Raw genomic sequence first — 6,561 nt, 5'->3', positions numbered from 1 at the left:
TTCCGCTCCGCTTCCAACACCCGCCCTTGAGGACTTTCCGTTTCCGGCAGTAGCGGTCCGCTGGATTTGGGCCAGTTTATGAAGCTTAATGGCCGTCAGCTCACGGGTCCCTGTCCAAGGTGGCAGTGATTGTCTGTGGCCGGCCACCTATCTTACAGCCTGGCCGCGGGTCGGTGTGAAAACCGCCCAGCTTGGTCCATCGAGAAGCCTCCACTTCCAGTGTCTCGGGTCGCGTGTTTTGTGACCGGTCGCATCGTGCGGATACGAGATACTCCCACTTAAGAGTTTCTTGGGATCTCTGGAAGCTGAGCAGAGGGGCTTTGAAAATTGGACGCTGGGGCCGGGCGCGGTAGCTCACGCCTGTAATCCCAGCAGTTTGGGAGGCCGAGACGGGTGGATCATTTGAGGTCGAGTTCAAGACCAGCCTGGCCACCATGGTGAATCCCTGTCTCTACTAAAAATACAAAAATTAGCCGGGCGTGGTGGCAAGCACCTGTAATCCCAGCTACTCGGGAGGCTGAGACAGGAGAATCACTTGAACCTAGGAGGCGGAGGTTGCAGTGAGCCGAGATGGTGCCACTGCACTCCAGTCTGGATGACAGAGTGAGACCCTGTCAAAAGAAAAAAAAAAAAAAAAAGGGAAACTGGACGCTAGGTGGGTTCATGGGCCCTTCTTTCTGACTCCGCCCTCAGAAAAGTGGCTGACCTTTTAACAGGAAAAGTAGTTTTTTTCAAAATAAATAAAACCTTCTTGGTTGTTAGAGATCTAGTAACATTTAGAAAACACAGAGAAAAATAAAAGAAGAAAATAAACGATGTTTTAGTCTTGCCCGTTTTTCTCCCTTGCTACACTGTAGTTCTGATTCTTTAGAGCCCAAGGTGTGGCATGAAATAGGTAATACCTGATGAATGAAGGAATATATTCCTTTGGTGTGTTATTTCTCCCTAGACTTTTTCCCCCTGCAAATATACATATTTCACGTGCTTGCGATAGCCCTACATGGCCTGGAATATCAGTAACTCAAATTTCCCTGGAGCACACTTAGTTGCCCACGTGAGAAGCAGTTGAATTCCAAGCCCAAAGAGCTTCCAATCATCCGACTTTTGGGGTTCTTATTTTAAACCACCATTTTCTCTGTCAACCCTAACCTTCAATTACTGCTTGATCAGATTCTCCAGCAGTGGTAGAGTTCCTAGGGTCTGGGAGGCCGTGACTGACCGATGGCCTTTAGCTGCCCTCCCTTTCTACCGCTCATCTCTTTGAGGCACCTGCTTCCAACGTAATTTTTAGATTTCTTTTCTTTTTTTAGACGGAGTCTCACTCTGTCTCCCAGGCTGGACTGCAGTGGCACCATCTCGGCTCACTGCAACCTCCGCCTCCCAGGTTCAAGCAATCCTCCTGCCTCAGGCTCCCGAGTAGCTAGGATTACAGGAGTGCACCACCACACCTGGCTAATTTTTGTATTTTTAGTAGAGACAGCGTTTCACCATGCTGGCCAGGCTGGTCTTGAACGCCTGACCTCAAGTGATAGGCCCACTTTGGCCTCCCAAAGTACTGGGATTACAGGCATGAGCCACCGCGCCCGGCCGAATTTTTAGATTTTTTAGTAAGATTAAGACAGATCATCTCTAACACACCCTCCAAATTTGGCAAGCCATTTTCCCCTGGGTATAGTAAAAGGCCAACAAATAAAAGGAGCTCCCACCTCCAGGTTAGTTTCCCTGGCAAAAGTGGGAGCTCCTGTGGCAGGGACAGCGTAAATTGTGCTCTCTTCCCCACTCCAGAAGTATTCGATGACCACGCCTGCCTCAATCTTGGCAGGCCCAAGGCCATGGCTCAAGGGCGCTCAAGGACCTCACATTCCGGCCAAGCAAACAGGCAGGTCGGGGAATGTTCTCTGGACCGTCCTTGATACACCCCATGTCGGTAGTGAAGTCTCTGGAAGAAACTTGGCCCAGATCTAGCGGCGGAGCCCTATGAGGCCCACTACCCTGTGGGGGCCGCACGTGGCGAGCGGTGTAGCTCTCTCGCGGGTCAAAGCAGATGAAACAGGGAGGCCAGGGGGAGAGTCTTCTCACGACCCGAAGGCGGTGGCTGGGCGGGGCTCCACTCCTGAACACCTACCACCTTGACACGCCCAGAGCGGGTGAGGCGCGCGGGACCGCAGCCTGCCCACCACGCCGCGCGCAGCCGAGGAGGTGTTTCGCCACCTCACGGTCTTGCTCCCTGGCGAGAGTGAGCACCCGGTCCTGGGCGGCGGGAGCCCTAGGCCGCGAACGAGTGTCTGGAACCCGGCTTCAAGCCGTCGAGGGCGCGCGGGTGGGTTCTAGCGTCCCATGGGTCGCGGTTCGCGTTTTCGGGCAGCGCATGCCTCCTCTCCTGGTTATAAAAGTGGGAAAAGTGCAACGATTGGGGAATGCAGAGGAGGCCAGAGCCCGGTGCAGGCGGCGTGCGCGCTTTGCCCTCTGCCGGTGCGTGTGTTTGCTTGCCAGTCGCGAGGTGGATTACGCCCGTTCTCTTCAGAGGCTTAGGGGTTTCGAGGCCAAGCAGTCGAGACTGCTCACCTTTCCAGTGCCTCTGGCCTACGTCTCCCCATTCGGAGTGTAACCAGGTCTCTTGAGATTTAAGTACTCTGGCATTTTTTAGTAACTGAAGTATTGAAAATTCCGTTTGGTGTTGTTGTTTTTTTTTTCTGTTTTGCTTTTTTGTTTTTGAGGCAAAGTCTCGCTCTGCCGCCCAGACTGGAGTGCAGTGGTACGATCTCGGCTCACTGTAACCTCCACCTCCCAAGTTCAAGCGATTATATTGCCTCAGCCTCCCAAGTAGCTGGGATTACAGGCATGCACCACCACGACTGGCTAACTTTTATATTTTTAGTACAGACGGGGTTTAGCCATGTTGGCCAGGCTGGTCTCGAACTCCTGACCTCAAATGATCCACTTGCCCCGGCCTCCCAAAGTGCTGGGATGCCGGATGTTAGCCACCGCGCCCGGCCATCGTGAAAATTCTGATCAGGCCCTTGCCTTGCATGCACATAGTAAGCGCTCCCGTTTTGCCCAATATCTCTTGTTCCCACAATATAATTATAAAATGCGGTTGTCCTGTTTGTCTAGCAGGAGGGATAACTTCAGGGTCATGAAAATATTTTGCAGAAGGAATGAATGCCATTAAGGACTTTTTGACCGGCTGCTGACACCCATAAGTCTGGTTGCTGAAAGTTTTATCTGAGACAGTAGAGGCACAGATTTTTCCCCTCTGTTCCCGGAAACTCTCCCTCCCTCACACCCTACCCCATAAAAACGCCTGCTGTCATCTCTTTCTTAAGCAACATTTGAGAGATCTTGCTCTTCCGCCTTCTCGCTTTGGCCCAATTGAACAAACCTTTCTCTATCTCCAAGCACCTGTGTCTTAGCGTTTGGCTTCAGCTCTGCATCAGGTACATGAGCCTGAATTTGGGGTTACACAGCATTAGTATGACACTTGGGGAAATTGCCAAATTGACCTTTGGAAAGGTTGGACCAGCGTGTAGCTTTCTGGACTCCTCCCAGAACTTCCTCTTCATAACTAATCCTTGCTAGTTTAGAAGTTAGAAAGGTGGCATCTCACGGTTGCTTTTCTTTACCAACTGGTGAGGTTGAGCATTTGTTCCTTTTAACCAACACTAGTCGAGCATTTGCTTTCAGCCAGGAATTGAGCTGGGGAGGCGGCTGAGTCCTGGTCCCTGCCCTTGGGGGGGTTCACTGTCTCCACATGAAGATAGCAAGTGTTAAGGTGGATGCAACAACCTGAATAGAGTGTCAGCCCTGAGGGTACAGAGGATGAAATAGTTATCTCTACATGGAAGAAAGGCAGGGGTCAGGATAGGTGTTACAAAGAAAGTGATAATTTGAGTGAACCTTTAATATTTTTTAGTTTACTAGTTTCTAAAATTATAAATGAACTACATGCTAATTTACATACTGAAATTAACCGTAAAAGTCCATGAAAGTATTGTTAACATCTTTATTCAAATACAGGATTTAATCTAAAAACATAAATGCCCACAGTTATCACTGCACAAATGAGAGACTACTTGCTACAGATGTTTTTACACAAGAATCATAACTTCTCAAACAGGATTTATTGTAAAAAGTAGAAGAACACTTTTTTTTTTTGAGACAGAGCCTTGGTCTGTTGCCCAAGCTGGAGTGCAGTGACATGATCTTGGCTCACTGTAACCTCCGCCTCCCAGGTTCAAGTGATTCTCCTGCCTCAGCCTCCCAAGTAGTTGGGACTACAGGCATGCACCACCATGCCTGGCTAATTTTTGTATTTTTAGTAGAGACGGGGTTTCGCCATATTGGCCAGGCTGGTCTCGAACTCCTGACCTCAGGTGATCCACCCACCTAGGCCTCCCAAAGTACTGGGATTACAGGCGTGAGCCGCCACACCTGGCCCAGAACACACTTTTTTCTTACCAACTACTGTTTTAAATGTGTTAGCAATTCCATAAAATATAGTTTCCTCACCATCATTCCCCAAATCTGAACTACATTCTGTTGGCTAGATTCTTATGTGGAATAACATTCAAGTTTGGTCTTGGTGTATCACAATACAGGATTGATTTTAAATACTCAAAATTACATGGTTTTCTGGTTTCCAACAGCTTTGCCATTTATCTGCATTTCTCAAATAAGGAAACATCTTTCTAGTTCATGTTTATTTTCATTTTGTAGTGTATGTGTGTGCCTGTCATGGCACCCTTTGTTAGAGAAGAGTCCCAACCTCCTAGAGAATAGCAAGAAATAACAAGACTCCAACAGAGATGACTAAGCAAGAAAGCAGGTTCACCAGCCACAACTCCATTGGTACCAATGTAGATGAGATTTGGTGGATCAGATGAAGAAATTTGTTATTCAACACAGCATACAGTAGGAGTATCAGCATAGTAGCACTGGTTGGCCTGTCCTCAAGTCCTATGGAGTAAATGCAATGGGCCCGGACAGTGGTTGCACATGCAGTGGTTTGCACCATGACTGAGGGATCCAGGGCAAAGGGCCTAGCATCTTTTGTAGCAAGTGGCAAACCAACCAGCCTCCTTCCCTGAGGGAGTGAGCTGTTGTATGGTAGTTATGCTGTGGTCATCTTAACCCAGTTAAATGCCAATGTGACTAGCTAGAAATGGTTCAGTATTAGGGGAAAGTTAGGCCTTGTGTTTGGCATACTTAGCAAGCACATGCAGAGATGCTCAAGGCCACAGCAAACTGCCTTTCCCAATAGAAGTCAAGGCCTGTCATCATCTGACTCTAGCTTATCTCTGCAGTGTCATCTCATGCAATTTTTTTTTTTAGCGCTCTAAGTTTTTTTATCATTCTGGACTATTCAGCAAGGCCACTTTAGCTGTTGTATTCTTCTAGCTACTGATTCTCTCCTCTTATCTCCTGCCACACAGCAAGATTCCTGAGCACAGACAATAATGCTCAATAAATGTAAGGATGAAAGGGCCTGAAATTGTGACAACTACATAAGAAAACTGTGTGTCATGATGCTATTAAGGGACTATTCATTGAATTCCTTCTATATACAAGGTCCAGGCATAGATGGATCCATGGAAAAGCTTAAGATATCTTCATCAGTCCAGGTCTAATCAGGAGACAAACCATGCTCGTTTGAATAAAGACAGTTTAATATATAAGGAATTATTAGCTATAACAGGGTATTGGAATAATGAAACACTGGCTAATAAGAACTAGAGAGCTTTAAAGAGTATAGCAATAGCAGATATAAGGAACAGCTGCTACTCTAATGCTGTGAAAGAGTTCCCAAGGAGGAGCCTCTTGCCTCCAGCCAGGGCCGATTGAGACCCTTTTGAAGAGAGCGTGGCTATGGCTCATTAAATGGCAAGAAGTCACTGGGAATCTTCCAGTGGAACTTCCCATAAATCCACCCTCTAGAATTTTCTGGCACTTTTAGGTTGCTGAGGAAACGTATTCATGGGGAGGGGTCTCCTGGAAGCCTCTGCTATAAAACTGCCCAATAGGGTGCTAAGGAACACTGCTGAGTGTTTCTGGCCACCAATCAAAGCAGGAACAGATGCTGAAGAAGCTGCTGTGCTGCAGAAGTGTGCCATTGAGCACAACTGGACCAGGAAGCAAAACCCATTCCTCCTGAAATGCCTCTTCAGGGCCTTCTACCTATAAAGCATATCATCACGAAAGAGAACAAAGGAAAAAAATTTAAGGCTCAGATCCATTTTCTCAGAGCAGTCAGTGAAGGATGAATTTAGACCTGAGAGACAATACATTGATAACTAGCACAAGGTCTCATGAGGTGGTGTATTAGTCCATTTTCATGCTGTTGATAAAGACATACCCAAGACTGGGAAGAAAAAGAGGTTTAATGGACTTACAGTTCCACATGGCAGGGGAGGCCTCACAATCATGGCGGAAGGCAAGGAGGAGCAAGTCACGGATGGTAGCAGGCAAATAGAGAGCTTGTGCAGGGAAACTCCCATTTTTAAAACCATCTGATCTTGTGAGACTTATTCACTATTCTGAGAACAGCACAGGACAGATCTACCC

Source organism: Nomascus leucogenys, chromosome 8 (genome assembly GCF_006542625.1).
Source record: "Nomascus leucogenys isolate Asia chromosome 8, Asia_NLE_v1, whole genome shotgun sequence".
NCBI classification, from domain to species: domain Eukaryota; kingdom Metazoa; phylum Chordata; class Mammalia; order Primates; family Hylobatidae; genus Nomascus; species Nomascus leucogenys.
The sequence above is the reverse complement of the archived record's forward strand: the minus strand, read 5'-3'. Positions refer to the sequence as shown.